Raw genomic sequence first — 18,824 nt, 5'->3', positions numbered from 1 at the left:
TTTCAAAACAATTCACCAATCTACTATTTTTTAAGCATTATTTTAAGCTTTAACTATAACATTTTAAAAAATAAGACAAGCTGCAAAAGGGGGTTCTCAGAATTGTATTCGCCGGTGGTGTCAATTCTTCACTTCACTTCACTTCACTTTATTTCTTAATTAGTCGCTCTCCACCAAGGTGCTCCGAGCGACTTACAATTTAAAATAGCATTTCACAATATAAAACATTCAACATAAAAACCTTTAACAGTGACTATTTGGCAAATTTGATCTGATTACTTAAATGCACAACCAAACAGCCAAGTCTTGAGCTCTTTTACAAAAGGCTCTTTTAATCTGTTTTGCCAAGCTTTTCACCTCTCTCCTCCCCATTTTGTTTTTGGATATTATACAAAATGGCCCACTTAAAACTACAAATAATTTTTGTCTTAACTGATTTGGGCACAAGTCTACTAAATATTTATTTTAGTCTCTTGTTTATTTTGTTGTAGTTTTTTTCTTGGTAGATATGTATCTCCTTCTTATTTCTTTGTTGATGTTGTTATGGATGATACTCAATAAACACAAATTCAGTTTTAAAATAAAAAAGAGTGGCACACTGAACTTGAAGAGATAGAAATGGCCATTGGGCTGATGTACCTACCTAGCATCTTTTGACAGATCTGGTTATTTCACTTTATCAAATAGTAGGGCCTGCTTATTTTCTCAGAGCAATCTCCAGCCTGAGATGAACACTCCCTTCATTTTATTATAGGGCCTCAACTGTAATGATAATGATAAATATTGTCGAGTTATAGGACATCTGATTTGTTGATTTTTGAGTTTAAGTATTACCCATTTTTAAAAGAGAAAGAACAAAAAGCCAAGAGACAGTCTAGAATAATGTTCTACTTTTAATAACCGGATGGCAAAGGAGAGAAATTATCTGTGCTGTAGCCATGTCTTGCTTAATTAGACCTTATTTTGTTTGTCATGCAACACACCAGAATGATATTGTGCTTGTGCCTAGCCCTGATTGCATAATATCTTGTGTTCTCTGGGCAAGATCTTGGATTCCGCTTCAAGTCTGAACCTGTAATATCCTTTCCATCCGATCTTGTTAGTACCCATTCATAAGAGTCTTGTTAAAACTGGGTGTGTGCTTTACACAATAACTCCTGTATCTTAAAAATTAAGGTTTTTTGTTGTTGTTCTGATATGATTAATTTCTTCAAAAAATGTTGGTATAATTCTGGCTTTGAAATACATTTGGCTATAATATGTTAACATCTGAAGACCTATCCACTTTGACTAACAGGATGAACCATTTCACACATTACAAAATCTCTCACAAAAATCTATTCCATACATGGATTAATGTAAAACCTATAAACAAACAACCCAACTCAATTGAACATGCACACACACACACACACATCCATATGTGCACACTCTCCCCTTACACACTGCTTATACACTTTCATTACAGAATACTCAGAGATTTAATTATTTTCATATCTCCACTTCTTTAGAAGTTGTAAGTGAAAAATGCCATTGTTTCTGCTTCCCATTTTGATTTTATTACAGCGCTTTGAGGCAGATAAAGCTGGAAAATATAATTGTTGGCAGCAATGATTGAGTGACGATTTGAATCTGGGTCCCTTCAGTCAGTGTGTACCTTAACTACTTTGTTGGATTGTCAGACAAAGAACACAAATTATACTGTACCCATAATTATTGCATTAACTGTGAACATAGTTATCTCCTGAGTATGAATTCTGTTACTTGTGAAATGATCCTGAGGAGAGAACATGTAGTTATCTTGTGCATGAATAACTGGCAATAAATTGTTTCAGACACAATGGGACTTGTTTCTGAAGGGATACCAATGGGATTGCATTGTCAGGTAGGTAAACCTTTTCATAAGAATGTGAATTTTATATGTTTTAAAACAGTATTTGCTTCAGGAGCCGCCACCTTTCTGTATTTTAACCATTCTAAAACTCAACCCAAAATTAAGTCTACAGATTTCTATCATTCTTGAGCAAATATAAAAAGAGAAGCAAACTTATTCACACATGGATACAAGGAGCAAAAAATATGGCAGTTTTGAGACAAAGTGACATCACCTGTCAAAATATAAAAATATATAGATATTGGCAGGATTTCTGTGACAGCGCGTCTGACCCCACTTGTATGTGAATGTATAGCTAAATTGTTTGGTTATCTACTGCTTTCTATCAATGTTGTTTTGCACCGGTTGAATTGCTCCCCCAGCCCAATTGTTTGGCTCCACCCCTTCCTGGGGAGGAGGGCAGTGCTTTCTTTTTCATTCCACCATCAAACAACTCAGCAGATGGACGTGAAAAGGGCTTGGCTCTAAAGCCCTCAGTCAAGTAATCTCTTATCACCAATTCATAAGTTTGTACTCTTAAGATTCATGCTTCATGCCCAGTTCACCCTGGACAACATTGAGGAATCTTAAGCGCCTTCAAACCAGTCCTTTGGCATCAAGAGGAAGACTTTGTGCCTTCAATATAGGTCATTGAACTGGGGTTGTGAATGTTTCAACTTCACAGCCATTGAGAAAGACGGAACTTGGAAAGCTTCTCAGCTGGAAAACTCCTTGGACCCAAGACTCCAGAGACTGTAATGTATGTTTTCTTTACCCCTTTTTGAACATCAAGTTTATGCTTAAGGAAGATAACTCATTGTGAACAATAAAGACTATTTTGAGTTATCTATAGTGTCTTGATCCTTGAGAGTTCCAGTTCTCGAAAGGAAGGCAAGAAGCAATCCCCTGGGGAAAAGATGTCACATCCATGTTTCTTTCACTAAGAACTATAGCCCCCAGGCAGCGAAGGCATAATTTCAGAAAAAAAGGCCACTTATGCAGAAATAATTGATATCAATGTTTGCTGATGTTTTACATTGGCCACATAGTTATGACTGTTCCTGGTTTGCCCCCTCCCCCCCCCCAAGTTCTCCTTAACAGTCTGCAGAAGCATTAAGGCTTGTTCAGCTGCCATTTGGAGTGTAAGGTGGATGTAGCCTCACTGACTAGTGGGAAGGAGCTAAAAATGGCAAATATTTTCAATGATTTTAATGCACTTTAAAATATTTTAATATTTAGTCTTTTGATTTACAAATTGATAAATTCTTTTTGATTTTATGTTTACACGTTTATTCTGATTTTTGTATTATTATTAACTTGTATGGTTTTTTTCGATTTCCCGCACAGAGTCATGCAAAAACACCCAATTCAACATGTGATAGGAATTCCCCCTTGCCTGTTTGTAAATAAAACAATGACATCACCATGGGGGAAAGTGCTGAGATGGGCAGTATAGAATCCTGTCTTTCGCCATAAAAAATGGTTCTGGCCTAATTTACCAGTTTGAATGTATCTCCCCTTATGAGCCATCTAGGACCTTAAGATCATCTGGGGAGGCCTTGCTCTCGATCCCACCTTCATCACAAGTATGTTTGGCAGGGACGAGAGACAGGGCCTTCTCAGTGGTGGCCCCTCAGCTATGGAATGTCCTCCCTAGGGATATCAGATCGGCTCCCTCCCTCTTAACGTTTTGGAGAAAAGTTAAGACATGGCTGTTTGAGCAAGCATTTACAAATGCAGAGTAACTGACATAGAAAATGGAATGACTAGACGATGGAATCGCACAATGTTTTAACAAGGAGATGCTAATTATGTTGGTTTTATTGTTTCTGTTGTGGTTTTATATTGTTTTTAATGTTTTAATTTGTATTTTGATATTATGTGTATTGACTTGTTGCTTGTAAACTGTCTTGAGTTGCCGACAGGCTGAGAAAGGCGGTATACAAATACAATAAATAAATAAATAAATAAATAAATACCAAGGAGGTGATGTATATCTTTTAAAGCAATTGATAATGCTCCTTCAGGTAGTGTGGCACCCACTGAAATAAGTGTTTAAAAAGGGTTCTTTAACTCAGTTTCATTGGAAGGGTATTGAGGGCAAACAACCCCAGAAAAAGTGGTTCCTTAAGACTGATGCTTAAAGCTCTGCTCTAGTTGAGGGGTATGAGGGTGAGGAGGAGACAGTGGGAGACATATGTCTCCCATGTGATGACAAATCAAATGGCTAAATCTTGAAGAAAGAGGAGAAAATGATTAAGTGTGATGGGAGTAGAAAAAATCTTCCATTCAATTTAAAAATGGGGAAACAGAAACAAAATCAACAATTAACTTCATTTTACTTATCCTGTGGGATGAAGTCCTGTGTAACAAATATGTAACTACAATATAGAATGCCAGTCTTCACTGGTGGCTGTAGTTTTGGGATAAGAAGATAGTCGAAATTGTTGAATTGACTTCATAGCAGATGATGAACAAAGAGGAACCAGGGTGCATAAAGAAACTTGGGATAAGCACAAAGAAACATGGGTGAGCTGAAATTTAAAAGGGACATGTAAAGGAAATGGATGAACACAAATGAAAAACTAATACTTGTCGTGAGTAAGTTTTTTAAAAAACCCTAAAGCTCAGAATGAGCTCAGGCTTGCTAAAGTGGTTAATAACAAGAAAAAGGGGATTTTGTTATGTTCCGAGAAAGGGGAAGAACAAGGAAATGAAAGGGACTCTGCATAGAGAATGCAGTGACCCTATCAGTGATGATGAAATCTAAGAGGCAGCAGAGAGAAGGCCACATTGCTTACTTCCTTCTTTATCTGAATGCCCATCTACATGGTTCATATGGCTTGGTTCAAAGATGAATGGACTCTGGGGCCCATTTGCCTCAATAGGGGAGAAGATAGCCTTGTCCTGCATTTAAAAAGTTACATGATGCTCCAGAGCTGTCTGATCTGGCTCAGCGACTGGCAGTGTGGACTCTGGTGGTGTTGACCTGAAGTACACAATTTCTAGAACATGTAAATGGCATCTGAGTCTTTTCTGAGGAGGAAAACTGCTGAAATTAGACATCCATTTAGTAAATGGACTACAACCCAGAATAGGAAAAACTGTAGTAAAGGAAAGCTTCTTAACGAATTCAGGTATCTGGGACCAGATCGGATATGTACAATATTATTTGCAAATGTAGTGTCAGTTCTTGTTGGTGCCTTCAAGTCATCTCCAACTTATGGTGACCCTAAGACAAGCCTATCAGAGAGAAGCCCCTCAGATGCTGGACTGGCGCCTGGCTGCTGTGTCAACGTGGATGAGGGCAAACAAGCTGAAGATCAATCCTGACAAGATAGAGGTCCTCCAGGCCAGTCGTATGCCTGACCGGGGTATTGGGTGGCACCTGTGCCGGATGGGGTTGCACTCCCCCTGAGTGCACAGGTCCGTAGCTTGGGGGTCCTCCTGGACTTAGCGCTGATGCTTGATGTGCATGTGTCGATGGTTGCCAGGAGGGCCTTTGCACAATTAAAACCCGTGCACAAGCTGAGACCATACCTCGTGAAGTCTGGCTTGACCACGGTGGTCCATGCCTTAGTTACTTCTAGATTGGACTATTGCAATGCACTCTACATGGGGCTTCCCTTGAAGATGGCCTGGAAACTTCAATTGGTCCAATGCTCGACTCCTAGACTTCTAACCAGGGAGAATTACAGAGAGTGGTCAACCCTCCTATTTAAGGAACTCCACTGGCTGCTGTTCATCTTCTGGTCCCAATTCAAGGTGCAGGTTATTACCTAAAAAGCCCTGAACAGTTTGGAACCCACCTACCTTTGTGACCACATCTCGTACCACAAACCTGCATGATCTCTTCGATCCTTTGAAGAGGCCCTTCTCTCGGCCCTTCCTTTATCACAGACTCATCTTATGGGAACGAAGGAGAGGGCCTTTTCAGCTGTAGCCCCCCGCTTTTGGAACTTGCTGCCTAGGGAGATCAGGCAAGCCCTCACCCTAGCTGGTTTTAAGAAAGATCTAAAAACCTGGCTCTTCTGATGTGCCTTCGGAGAATGACCACTCAATCCATCTGGTTGTTTTAACCTAAAGCTGCCCTCAGAATAAAGCACTTTCCCTGCCCCCTAAAATGGCTAAATCCCTCTGCTTTGGGGAAATGGTGGTGGGTTATATATAAAGTTTATTATTATTACTTGGCAGGATTTGTTCAGGGCAGTTTTGCCATTGCCTTCCTCTGAAGCTGAGAGCTTGACTTTCACAAGGTCACCCAATGAATTTCCATGCCTGAGTAGAGATTTGAACATTGGCCTCTAGAATTATACTCCAGCACTTAAACTGCTAAACCATTCTGGCTCACTGGTGGTATCTTGACAGAAATGCAGAAAACAGATGCAGATAAACTGGTATATTGTGAGTGTGTGACTGCCTGTTTTATAAAGAAGCCATTATCTGTCAAAATTCATCTCTTGTCCTTTTAGGACATTAGTCCATATTTTTCTATGTTATACATCATCTACAAATAAGAAAAAAAACCCCTTGGGAATGGGTTGTTAGCAGAGCTTGGAAGGGTTCCTTTTTTGGTGTACAACACCTAGTATTTGTCAACCAACTTGTGTCGCTAGATGTAATCCCAAAGGGAAAATGCTCAAGATGTGGTGGTAATCATGCTTAAAGTACAGGAAACAGGAAATGGGCAACAATATGGCCCCAGGAAGGCTGAAAGCAAGTGATGAAACTAGCAACCCTTCCTTGTGGTTGCACCCAAAAAAGTTTCTAAACCATTAAAGAGCTTGCAGTTTGTTGTTTACTTGAACCATCATCTACACTTATCTGCATTAATAGACCGCATAACCTGAGTAAATATTCGTTTCTGGACAATCTCAGTTTGCTACTAGATGATGTAGGATGAGAGGCAGAAAATACAAGGTTCTTGAACTTTGGTGAATTAAAGGTGATTAAAACAAAATAACCTCATGATAGGGCAATGTGGCATCTATAAGGAACAGAGACATAATTCCAGGAAGGTGACATTTATATGACATGATTTTGTTACCTACTAAAGGTGCTATTAAATTGTTTTCTGTTTGGTCAAATAAATTAGGTTAGAGAATCTGGCCCATTTGATATTAGATTGGGACTCCTATCATGTGCCACCTTTGGCAATAGATAAAGATAATGGGATTTGTAATCCAACATCTGTGGGGAGCATATGTTGCTCTTGCCAAGTATATATCTAGCAATTTTATCTTCTGGTTATTCTTATAATTAAAATAGCAATATTCTGGTTTATGGCACTGCCACTGAGCTAGAAAATTGAGTAAACAATATATTAAGATAATGGAGTTCTTTACTTTTAAACACTGTGGAATTAATGTCAGGCAAGGAACCTGATTGGCTTAAGAAACCACTGCATAAGAAAATGCTATCATGCCCATTGTGCTAATGATTAACAAGGAACCTATGCTTTTGGCATTCTTGGCAAAACATCTCTGCCCCCTATTGGCTGGCAAAGGATATAAAATGACAGATAGGAAAAGGTGGGGAGAAACAACCTGAATCACTTTTGATCTCACTTTGAGGGAAAGGCAGGATATAAAACAAACAAACAACTAATCAAGGAAATGATTTAGTATATGCCAGAGGCAGAGTGAAGTTGTATCAACCGTTAGTGAACTTGATTGCAGATGGCATCACCCATTTAAGCACATGAGTATCCACTTTGACTAAATATAAAAGTACATATACATGTGCACACACACACACACACACACGGATTTTATAAATATAAGAAAATTCTAATAATTATGATAAATATAATGTTTCTCAGATTGTGAGCATCTGCCTGTGCCTTTGTTATTATGTGAGTGAAAATATATACAGCATTACATTGATTTTTAATAACATACATAATGGCTGGAATTTTGTAAGTTCTCATTAGACTGAGCTCATTGAACTTATTGTTGAATGGGAATTCAGCAGATAAGCAAATATTATTGATTCAATGGGTCGGTTCTTTGTGGAACTACTAGTAGGATGTGAGGTGGTACTATGCTTTGATCTTGGAGTTATAGCTGTTCATTCACAATCAGTTTTCTAACCATTACATTGAAAAGAGGGAAAATCTACAATCCAAAGATGTTGATAGTTCCTTTTTCTACTGATCTTAAGTAAAACCTTGGATTATACTTTAGAAAAACTTACTTGTATTCACATTGTCCGTTTCATCATATTAGTGATGGAAAATATAGAGTATGAAGTCTGGAAACCAACCCATAACTATTGAGGAGCACCTGACAAGTTCATGGAATTACAGTGCTAACTAATGACTAGGTAAGAGGAATGATGGAATCCTTGCCCTTCACAGAACTGTATTTATACTCTAGGCACAGTGTTCATGGAGCACATATAGCAATTTCCTCTCTTTCACTCACAGTCATACAAAGTTTGGAAGTGTTGGTGTTTCTGTGACTGACAGCTGCAAGGATATGACTGTTGTGCATGAAAGGACTACGGTATTCAAACAGACTGCTTGGTGCCACACTGATGGCATTGACCACAGGTTAATATTATGGTAGCTCCCAATATCCTCTCTGGCTTTCTTGTTTGTCTGATGGCCAATGAACTAAAACTGTATAGTTTCAATATCTGATGCAATAATGTACTTTTCACTCAAGAATGGGTCAAGTGAATCACCCGGAAGTAAATCACCCGGAAGTGAATCACCCGGATCCAGCCCTGCAGTTGGGCAGAATGAGATAACTGTCTCAGACAGTAGATTTTGAAGCAAACAGAGATTTAATTTGTTGATATTTTATTTTTACCACTGAAGAGAGGAAGAAATACTTTTGGGATATACTGCCTCATATCAAAAATAATTTGCTGGGTTGAAGGAAGATTCGGTTATCTGTCTCAGATAGCACTATATAGTGTACTTGGCTAGGTACCAAATCAAGGAATAAGTGGTCAAGAGCTTCAAAGACTTGCTTGTTTTTGTTCACTATTGATCTATATTGCAGGAGGAATAATCCTGCTGGAGGCTATACTTCAGAGGAAGGAAGTGGCAGAACCAGATCTGAATATTCTTTGCTTAAGAAAACACTATGTAACTTATGTAGCTGCCATACGTTGACAGGTGACAGGAAGGCATGAACACGCACATAATTTGAAAGGGTCTCTAACAGCTAGAACTGATAACAGTTCTCTTTTAATTGTCAATTTGAACTGAGATAATTGCGTGGAGGTAGCATGAATAGCTATGCAGAATTTACCTTCTTATAAATTTTGTTTTTTAAAAAACCTACAATGTTCTACACTCAAACTGTATTGGGCTAAGGATACAAATGAATTGAAAAACCAACCGTATTCTAGGGTTTCAATCTAGAAGCCTGACTTGTCGGACATATTTTATTCTTCTGGGAGGAAGGTTCCAGGTTATTAAATTGTCCGTTTTCAATGGGAAAGCTAATCCCTCTCGTTTTCAGCTTTGAAATCTCCTAAATACATTGTACTACATTTTTTTTTGCTAAAACACAAGAGTTTGTCTGTCTTTTAGATTTGATTCCATTGGGTGTTTCCCTGTTCCTTTTGCTCTCGGGCTGAACTGAAGCCAAGTCACTCATGCTGGGTAAACCTTGCACACCCTCCAACTGTTCCAGTTTGACAGGGGCAGGCCCATTTAAACATCTGTTCTCCCACCTTTTCAGCTACCTTTAAAGTGTCCTAGTTTCTTTCTCCTCCTACTCACCCCTGTCCTCAGTTTACTTCAGTTGCTACAAATTGAGTTTTTAGTTAAATCAGCAGTGGGGAGAGAAGAGAAAGTGAAATATTCCCTTTTCCCAAGAGACTCAAACAATGGCAAAGCGATGCAGCCTTTTTTGTTTGAGCATTCTTTCTTGTTAATAATTTTAGGCATCTTGATCACACTCAGATATTTCTTGGCCATGTGCCTCAGTTGTAATTTGTGAAATATTGGAGGATATGATCCTGTGTCAATGAGTTATCCCTAGGTTTGTGTCACTGTGGGTGCTTCCAGACAGGACTTTAATGTGCACCCAATCGGGTTTAAAAAAGCACTGATTGGGCCGCATTACAGTCCACACATGCCTTAGAAAGTTTGTGTTTTTACAGGGGGAGGGGTGTCCAGAAGCCTGCTGGACTTTGTGGCAGGGCACCCAGACACCCCTCCCCCCAGAAAGGCCTTATAAAGAAAAAAAACTTACCTGGCTGGCATCTCCCTGCTGTCGGCCTTCTCCTGATGCAACAGGAGAAGTGTGTGTGTGTGTGGGGGGGGGGGGGGGGGGGGAGGAGGGGGGAGGAATGATTTTCCTCATTATACATTAATCTTAGGCTCACCATAAATCAGAACTTTAAGGTACACAACAACAAGCTTACTACTACATGGTGTGTGTGTGTGTATGTGTGTGTGTGTGTGTATACACACACATATACATGCACGTCTTCCTCCATAGTGTGTAGGCTCTTCTCGATTTGGGTCTATGGGCTGTAAAAACAATCTGGATTGTAGCAAATCTTTTAATCATGTCAGAAGTGACTTGAGAATGTGCTGCAAGTTCCTTCTGGTGTGAGAGAATTGGCTCTCACAATGTTTACAGAGACATTGCCCAGGGGATGCCTGGATGTATTCACTGGGAGGCTTCTCTCATGTTTCTGCAAACTAGAGCTGACAGATGGGAGCTCACTCCATCTCATGGATTCAAATCAGCAACCTTCTGGTCAACACCCCAACCTTCTGGTCAGCAGTCCAGCTGGCACAAGGGTTTAAACCATTGCACCACCATGTCTTATTTGCAGATATCTGAAGAATCAAGCCTCTTTTTCTATACACATCCTAGAATACACGTATTCCCTTCTCCTAGGAATGCTGCATTTGCCAAGGAACATTCCCAAACACACATAACATTCAGTTTCACTGGATTTCATGCATATAGGCTTCACTGCACCATTCCTGGATGAAAAAGTATACACTGCCAGATGCTGACATAACAAATAGAGAACAGACAAAAATTATGGAGCATGTAGCATCTATCTATGTCTGTATCTAACATATCTCGACTCCTGTTTCCCAATTCATTCCCCCTCCCCCCCGCCCCAAGATGCTTATTTTGTGCCACTGTTTTTCTGGGTCAGAGGTTGCAGAACAATTATGGTGATAAAAATTAATAGTTCATTTAACTTCAATTAAAATGTTCTGTGTCATAAACTTTAAATTAAAGGCTAATGGGCCCTCTTTCATCATTTTCTACTGTGGTTAAGGTAGTGTAGGCCCTGACAAAACAGGCTTTTGCTGAGGTATACTTCATGGATTGACAGTAACAAATGGTTGTATAAAACATATAGTACCACAGTGCTGCACTTTCATGCACTGCATTATTACCCATCACAATGTCTATTAGCTTTGAAAGAAGCTGGGCACAATGCACATTTAGGCCATGACCTTGATTAAGAGCCAGATGTCAAACAGCCTGGCTAGCTCCATTAAAATTAGAGAACCACATAAGTGCCCAGACTAGGGCTTAAATCTTTGCTGATGTTCTTAAATCAGTGAGAAGCATCATAATTAATTATACAGATAGTTATCACATTGGTTTACACTAGCTTGCATAAAATGTGCAAATATGCAAGGTTTCAAAGCATACAAACATGCCAGGAGACCCTGTGAGTTCAGTAATACTCTACACCAGAATATTCCAGACATTTCATGTTGGTGATATACTTTTGTGACATGGTAATTCAGTTTTACTAGCCAAGCTCAAGTAGCCACTGCTGTTGCTCCGACTGGTTCCTTTCCTTTCTCCTCTTCCTTTTCCTTCAGGGGTGGACAATGTGTGCCTTTGCCTGTGGGGCCAGGAGTCGGGGGGGGGGGGGGGCATTTTTTATGCAACACACTGGAGGGTTGCAGGCAACACACTGGTTTGTTATGATACACAGCTTTGAAAGCTCTGCTCTACACTCTTCCTTCCCATAAAAATGAGACAGAAAAGGACATTTTCCCCATCTCTGCTCAGTGTTAGAATGGAGACTATTTCAGTCTAAAGTTCCAGCTAGCCACAGGGTATTCTGTTGTACAAGCCTCTTTGCACCTTCTAATCCTCCTGTCAATAGACATTTTTACTGTTCCACTCTTGGTTATTAGGAAGAGTATGAAGATATTTCTGGAAAGTGGGGAGGCAGGTTGAAAATGCAATAAAAGTTTGTAATAATAAATGTTCATGCACAAAGTTATTAAAATGTATGAAATTATCTTCATGCAAGGTGTATAATATATATATGATACATAAATTAATTTTTTGTCCCTTCTTCAAGATATCTCACTATTGATATTGTCAGGTTGCTCTGCTTCAGAGCGGGGCATGGGTAATTCGGTGCCCCATGCCTGTGTTGTCTAGCTCCAGCTTAGCCTGATTAGATGGGGGGGAAATGTGGTGTGCGCGGCTTCTCAGATGTTTTGCAATGGCAATACGGGAGCCCTCCCATGTTGTCTTGCTGATGGTATGCATTGGCTCCACCCTCCTCTACCCACTGAGCTGGTGCGGCGTCATGTGATGGAAGCCAGCCAGCTCAGTGGGTGACGAGGTGGTTTGTCTGTATATATATCCACAAATCTGGAAAAAAAAAAAAAAACACAAACCCAACCCTCAAATCCAAAATACTTCAAATAAGTGATACTCAAACTGTATAAGAAAAGCATTAATTATTTTATCAGCACATTAAGAGCTGCCATTTATCACCAGTGCCATATGATTAATGTTATAGGGACTAATTCTGTACTAGTCTGATGGGAAACCACTTCAGAATACATTACCACCCTCCTGCCTGTTAAATACTGCCCACACTATCTGCATTTTGAATAAACAATGTGTCAGCAAGCAGGATGTATTGTAAGGAGGATTTAGTGACTTTCTTTGTTTCCTTTCCCCTCTTGATAGATCATTAATTCCTATGTGCATTGCTCATCTTAGCCATTGCTTGTCTAGCCAGCTCTAGGTGTGGGGTCAGGATGAAGGGAGGAATATTACCAAGAAATATAAATAATTTTTCTGTGGTGACTATTAGGTGAGGATGGGAGAAAATACTTGTGTGATCTGGTTTTTTCTTTATGAGAAAATGGGAAATTCTCTTTATGAGAAAAAGGAATGAATCTAGGGGAAATCTACTGGGAATTTTAAAAGATATAAACCAGAATCCTCTACCAGTTTATACTCAACCAAATACTTAACTAAATAAATTCAGGCCCAGCTTTGATGGAAACATCATTCAACTACACTCCGGTCATTGGAAGATTTGACCTTATTCTCTCCATGCAGCTGATGTATAGTAAAAATAGGTTTGGGGTGAGTTACAACTGTGGCAATAGTGGCAAAATAGTGACTAAGGACTTTATCACATGTCACAGGTAAACGGGTATTGAAGCTGGATTGTCACCTTTGTTGATGGTCCCTATTCTGCGGTGCTGTGTGAATCTCACTGTCAGCCCACCTCCTCCCCATAGTTAACCCATCACTCCCTATTGATGAGAAAAATTCACCAATAGCTGGCAACCCCACATTTCTATCACCTACTTTCTGCTTTGTGACCATTTTGCTTCTCTGTTAGCATGCCATCAGAAAATGACACCAGGGATGAGATTCTCCTCATCTTTCACTCCCCATCCCTTCCCACCATGCCTAAGTTGTTGGTTGTGTGTTTTTGTGGATGTTTAAGGGTCAATCCTTTTGGAAAAATGCATTTTTTGTCTCTGGGAAGTTCAGAAGGGGATCCATACATGGTGGAAATGCCCCATCGACCCTCTAGAGCAGTCATTCTCAACATGTGGATCCCCAGATGTTTTGATCTTTAACTCCCAGAAATCCTAACAGCTGGCAAACTGGCTGAGATTTCTGGAAGTTGAGGGCCAAAACATCTAGGGACTCACAAGTTGAGAACCACTGCTCTAGAGTGAATTTGGGGGGTCCTGAAACAAAATTTCCTCCCCTAGGGGCCAATTTTTGCCCACTCACGCCTTCCAGATTTAGATTGCTTAATTCTAACTCTTTACCATCTTTCAAACTGGCTCTTTTTGAGTTAGTATCTCCCTGTCTTAAAGTAAATGTATTCTGTTTTATGTGTACTATTTCCCATTTAGGAAGCTCTGCTACAGTATTTGCTATTCCCCAATGCAGTTATTGTGTATATCTTCATTTCTGTGTTCAATTCAACAATCTCTACTTTAGAAAGACCTGTGTAAACATGGCTTATTAATTCCAATTTTCCTAAGATGCACTGTTGACTAAGGTCATAAAATACCTGATCGTTATATACACTTAGAACATGAGAGAACATGGTGCTGGAAATGCATAAGTACAGTATGCAGGAATAAATGAATTCCCTTCCTCCCATTAGTAAGCCAGTAATCGCTACAAGGGGGTTATGCGATGCAGGAGCTTTAAAAGATTTCCCTTTATGGTGGTTATATTTTATTTAGTTTTAATTTATTTCAACTGAGCTTCAAGCTTGGGGTCAAATATGCATGCATTTGAAAGGCAACCCTATAAAATCATTTTAGCAGCTTTATAGGAATTATATTTAATATTTTATGGGTGCTAATGCCAGGAACCAAAACATTTTGTTTAATCTGTCTCTCACCTGTATGCTGGTTTATATTGGCAATTTTGTTTGTTATGAAACTGCAACAACATTGCTGTTAAAATATCTTTGTGAGCAACTCCCACATGTCCTCTAAGAAAGTAGGAAATATTCTGGTTTAGTTCACTTGCATCATTTTCAGAGATGCAAGATATTCTCTCTGCTTTCAAAGCAGAAGAGCGGCATATTGAGCTAAATAAGAAACAGTTGTTCCATAATGTGTTTAGCTTCAATGAAAAAATATCACTATACACTAAAATGTATTGAAGATTTTTCAAATTCAAGAATAAACAAAGATTCTAAGCAATAACATGAGATCCAGAGGAATGCATCTTTTGGTGCTACCACTTGTTAAAGTAAATATGTAGGATATTTATGGCAAAATAGCTGGCAGTGTTCTAAAAGTTGAACAGATATTGGTAATTCATGTTCAATAGTATGCATGTGGCCATCTTCTAATTTCCATATTATCTACTGGCCCCTGTTCTTTCTTTTCAGTTCTTTCATCCCATTCCCCAGCTGAATGGCACTGGAATGAGGTTGAAAAGCATATCTAGCTGATTGTGGCACCACTACAATTGAATTGGTATAAGAGGTGAAAGATGTGTGGGATATCTCAATGATTCATCTTATTGTTCCCTTGTTCTTAATTGTGAAAAAGGATGTTCTGACTTGTACATGCTTCAGATATTCCAACAACAACAACAACAACAACAACTGTGGGACTTTCTAATCCAGACTGACAAAGTTTGGGAACACAATACACCAGACATCACAATTGTGAAAAAGAAAAAAAGTTTGGATTATTGATGTCGCCATACCAGGTGACAGTCACATTAAGGAAAAACAACAGGAAAAACTCAGCCGTTATCAAGACCTCAAAATCGAACTGCAAAGGCTCTGGCATAAACCAGTACAGGTGGTCCCAGTGGTCATCGGCACACTGGGTGCTGTGCCAAAAGATCTCAGATGGCATTTGGAAACAATAAACATTGACAAAATCATGATCTGTCAACTGCAAAAGACCACCTTACTTGGATCTGCATGTATCATTCGAAAACACATCACACAGTTCTAGATGCTTGGAAGTGTTCGACTTGCGATTTTGTGATACGAAATCCAGCATAGAGATCTCATTTGCTGTGACATACTGTGTCTTTGTGTCAGTAAAATAATAATAATAATAATAATCATCATCATCATCATCATCATCATCATAATTTATTTATAACCCGCTATATCTCACCAAGGGAGATGTCAAGAGGTGATAGATCGATGGATGGGTAGATAGATGGATAGACAAATGGATAGATATATAGATGGATGGATAGATAATAGAGGTGCCATGGTGTTTTTTGTTGGAGATATGTCAATGGATTAAAATTGTATATCTTACTTCTAATTAAGCTGCAGTGAGACCATGGGTTCAACTGTGCTGTTTCTGTTCAAAAGAGCAATGGACTGAGAAGCAGGGATGAAATTCTTGTTTATGCATATAAGGTTATATTACACAGCAGCAAAAAGTTATGATTATTTGGTTCACATTTAATGAATATTCAAAGAGTTTATTTTCTGCAATTTTTCTGTTACTGGGTGGAGGTGCAGAGGTGATTGAAGTTCTGCAAAGACATCACACATGTTTTCCTCTGCTTTTGGTGAACAGTGAAAATTAAGGTGAGCCATAAAGCTATATGGTACCACCAAAGAGGAACTTAGTGTAATACTTTATTTGATATAGTTATTCCTCATCATTGTATACATAAATATGTAGCACTTCCCTCTCCAAACTGAATACCACAAGGAAGTAACATTGGATTAAAAAGAGCTTTTCATGAGAAAGAAAGCATATTTCACTTCCTTAAAAATGAGTTACTCAATAATCTTATTTGTCTTAATCATGCTGAGAATACTATTTTCTTGTGGATTACAAAGAAAAAAATCCTCCTTTTTTAAAAAGGGAACTGTATCTCATCACTGAGAGTGTTAATGTTTAAAACAAATTAAAAATTATAATAACCTTCAATTCATTTAGTTACCAGTATATCAAAAACTTGGTACAGTAGAGTCTCGCTTATGCAACATAAACAGGTCGGCAGAACATTGGATAAGCAAAAATGTTGGATAATAAGGAGGGATAAAGGAAAAGCCTATTAAACATCAAATTACATTATGATTTTACAAATTAAGCACAAAAACATAATGTAAGGGATGCTTTGATTGTGCATTTCTGCATGGTAGGGGTTGGACTAGATGGGCTTTGCAGTCTCTTCCAATGCTATGGTTTTAGGAGTTCTAAGTGTTAAGTATTCTTGGGGCCAAATGCCATTTCCCAAGTAGTTCAGCACCTTGGCTAGCTCCTTTAAACCCAGAGTGGATTGATTTTTCCTTTTTATGGAAGCCCCCAGGTCACAGTAGTCTTACAAAGCAAATAAATGAATGCATTTTAATATCTAGGGAAGAAAAATGGTCCTTTATGCATATTCAAACCTATTTATTTAAACGAATAAAGTTTCTGCCACATGAAGTTCTTCAGAAAAGATTCGATATGCAAGGATAGACAAGATGTTGTTACAAAGATGAAAAGAGAAACCATATACATTTTCCAGTAGAGACAATAACCTTTTTTACAAGGTGAGCTTGAAAAAAAATGAATAAAAAACTTTTTGATAGCTCATTAACAGTACATTATCAAATTGATTGAAGCATATGAGTTCATGAACGCTGGGAATGTCCAGTACTCCTGGGTGTCACTCAGTCTACACCTTAGCACCTGTAGGTTAATAGATATTACTGGGAGATCATTTGGTGATCCCAGTGGGTGTGTTTGAAGCAAATATGTGACCTTACACAAACATTATGCACAAATAAATCAGCACTGAATACATACAAGCTTTCACATAACCATATACATAAGAAGGAAATATAAGACATCTCATTTCATCAGATCTTTAAACATGAGGATATGTTTATATATGTGGATCTTATCCCAGAACTAGGATATGTGTGTGTGTGTGTGTGTATATATATATATATAACCAGTTTTATCTCCACCTTGAATATATATTTAATCCCCCAACACAAGCTCTAGGAAGCTAAGTCTTTTCCACCCCTACTGTACTTGTCCCCAAACCAAAGGTCCATGCTGCTGCTGCCTCCTCTAAAGACAGCCCAGAATATGAGAATGAGAACAAATACTTTCTCTCAACTTCCTACTGACATGGTAGACTTTCCCCAAGATTAGCTAATAACACCAGTTAACTAAAAGCTTGCAACAGATGCTTTGTTGAATCACAACAATTTACAACTGGTGGGGAGGGGTGGGAGAAATATGTGAGCAAATTGGTATGAATGGACTAGAGCAGGGGTCCTCAAACTTTTTAGACAGAGGGCCAGGTCACAGTCCCTCAAACTGTTAGAGGGCCGGATTTAATTTGAAAAAAAAAAAGAATGAAGTCCTATGCACACTGCACATACCTTATTTGTAGTGCAAAAAAACACTTTAAAACAATACAATAATTAAAATGAAGAAGAATTTTAACAAACATAAACTTATTAGTATTTCAATGGGAAGTGTGGGACTGCTTTTGACTGATAAGATAGGATTGTTGTTGTTGTTGTTCTTGTTGTGTGCATTCAAGTCATTTCAGACTTAGGTTGAACCTGAGCGAGGGCTGGGTAAATAACCTTGGAGCGCCCTATCCAGCCCTCGGGCCTTAGCTTGAGGACTCTTGGACTAGAGCTTGGAAAAATTACTTTGATTGGACTGTATTACCTTGAAGGGATACAAATCCTGGAATCTCATCCAACACAGTTCTATGAACTGCAGCCAAAAAAGTAACGTTTCCAAGGGTTGCACATGACTGCCTGTCTTCTTTGATGCAAAGGGCCATCATCATTATTCTTTCTTTCATAATAACATGCAGTATCATACTAATACCACTCTATAGTGCTTTAGTCATATCGAAGATGGAGCAAGCTACATTTCCGATACTATCAGAACTAGAGCACAAACTAATCTATTCAAAAGAAAAAAGGATTCCACCTGAACCTTAGAAGGAATTTCTTGGTGGTAAAAACGGATCAGTAATAATTGCCTTGGAAAATGGTGGATTTATTTGGAAAACTAAAGAGAAGTTGATCAGTCATCTTTCAGGAGTGCTTTAGTTGTGCATTCCTGCATGGCAGGGGGCTGGACTAAGTGGTCCATGTGGTCCCTTCAGACTCTATGATTCAGTGATTCTATGCTTCTATGTCTCTCCTTTTATTGTTGACAGAGAGCTATTTTTGCAAACACAATCCATCCTGACTTAGCTCT

This window comes from Anolis sagrei, chromosome 5 (assembly GCF_037176765.1).
Source record: "Anolis sagrei isolate rAnoSag1 chromosome 5, rAnoSag1.mat, whole genome shotgun sequence".
NCBI lineage: Eukaryota > Metazoa > Chordata > Lepidosauria > Squamata > Dactyloidae > Anolis > Anolis sagrei.
The sequence above is the reverse complement of the archived record's forward strand: the minus strand, read 5'-3'. Positions refer to the sequence as shown.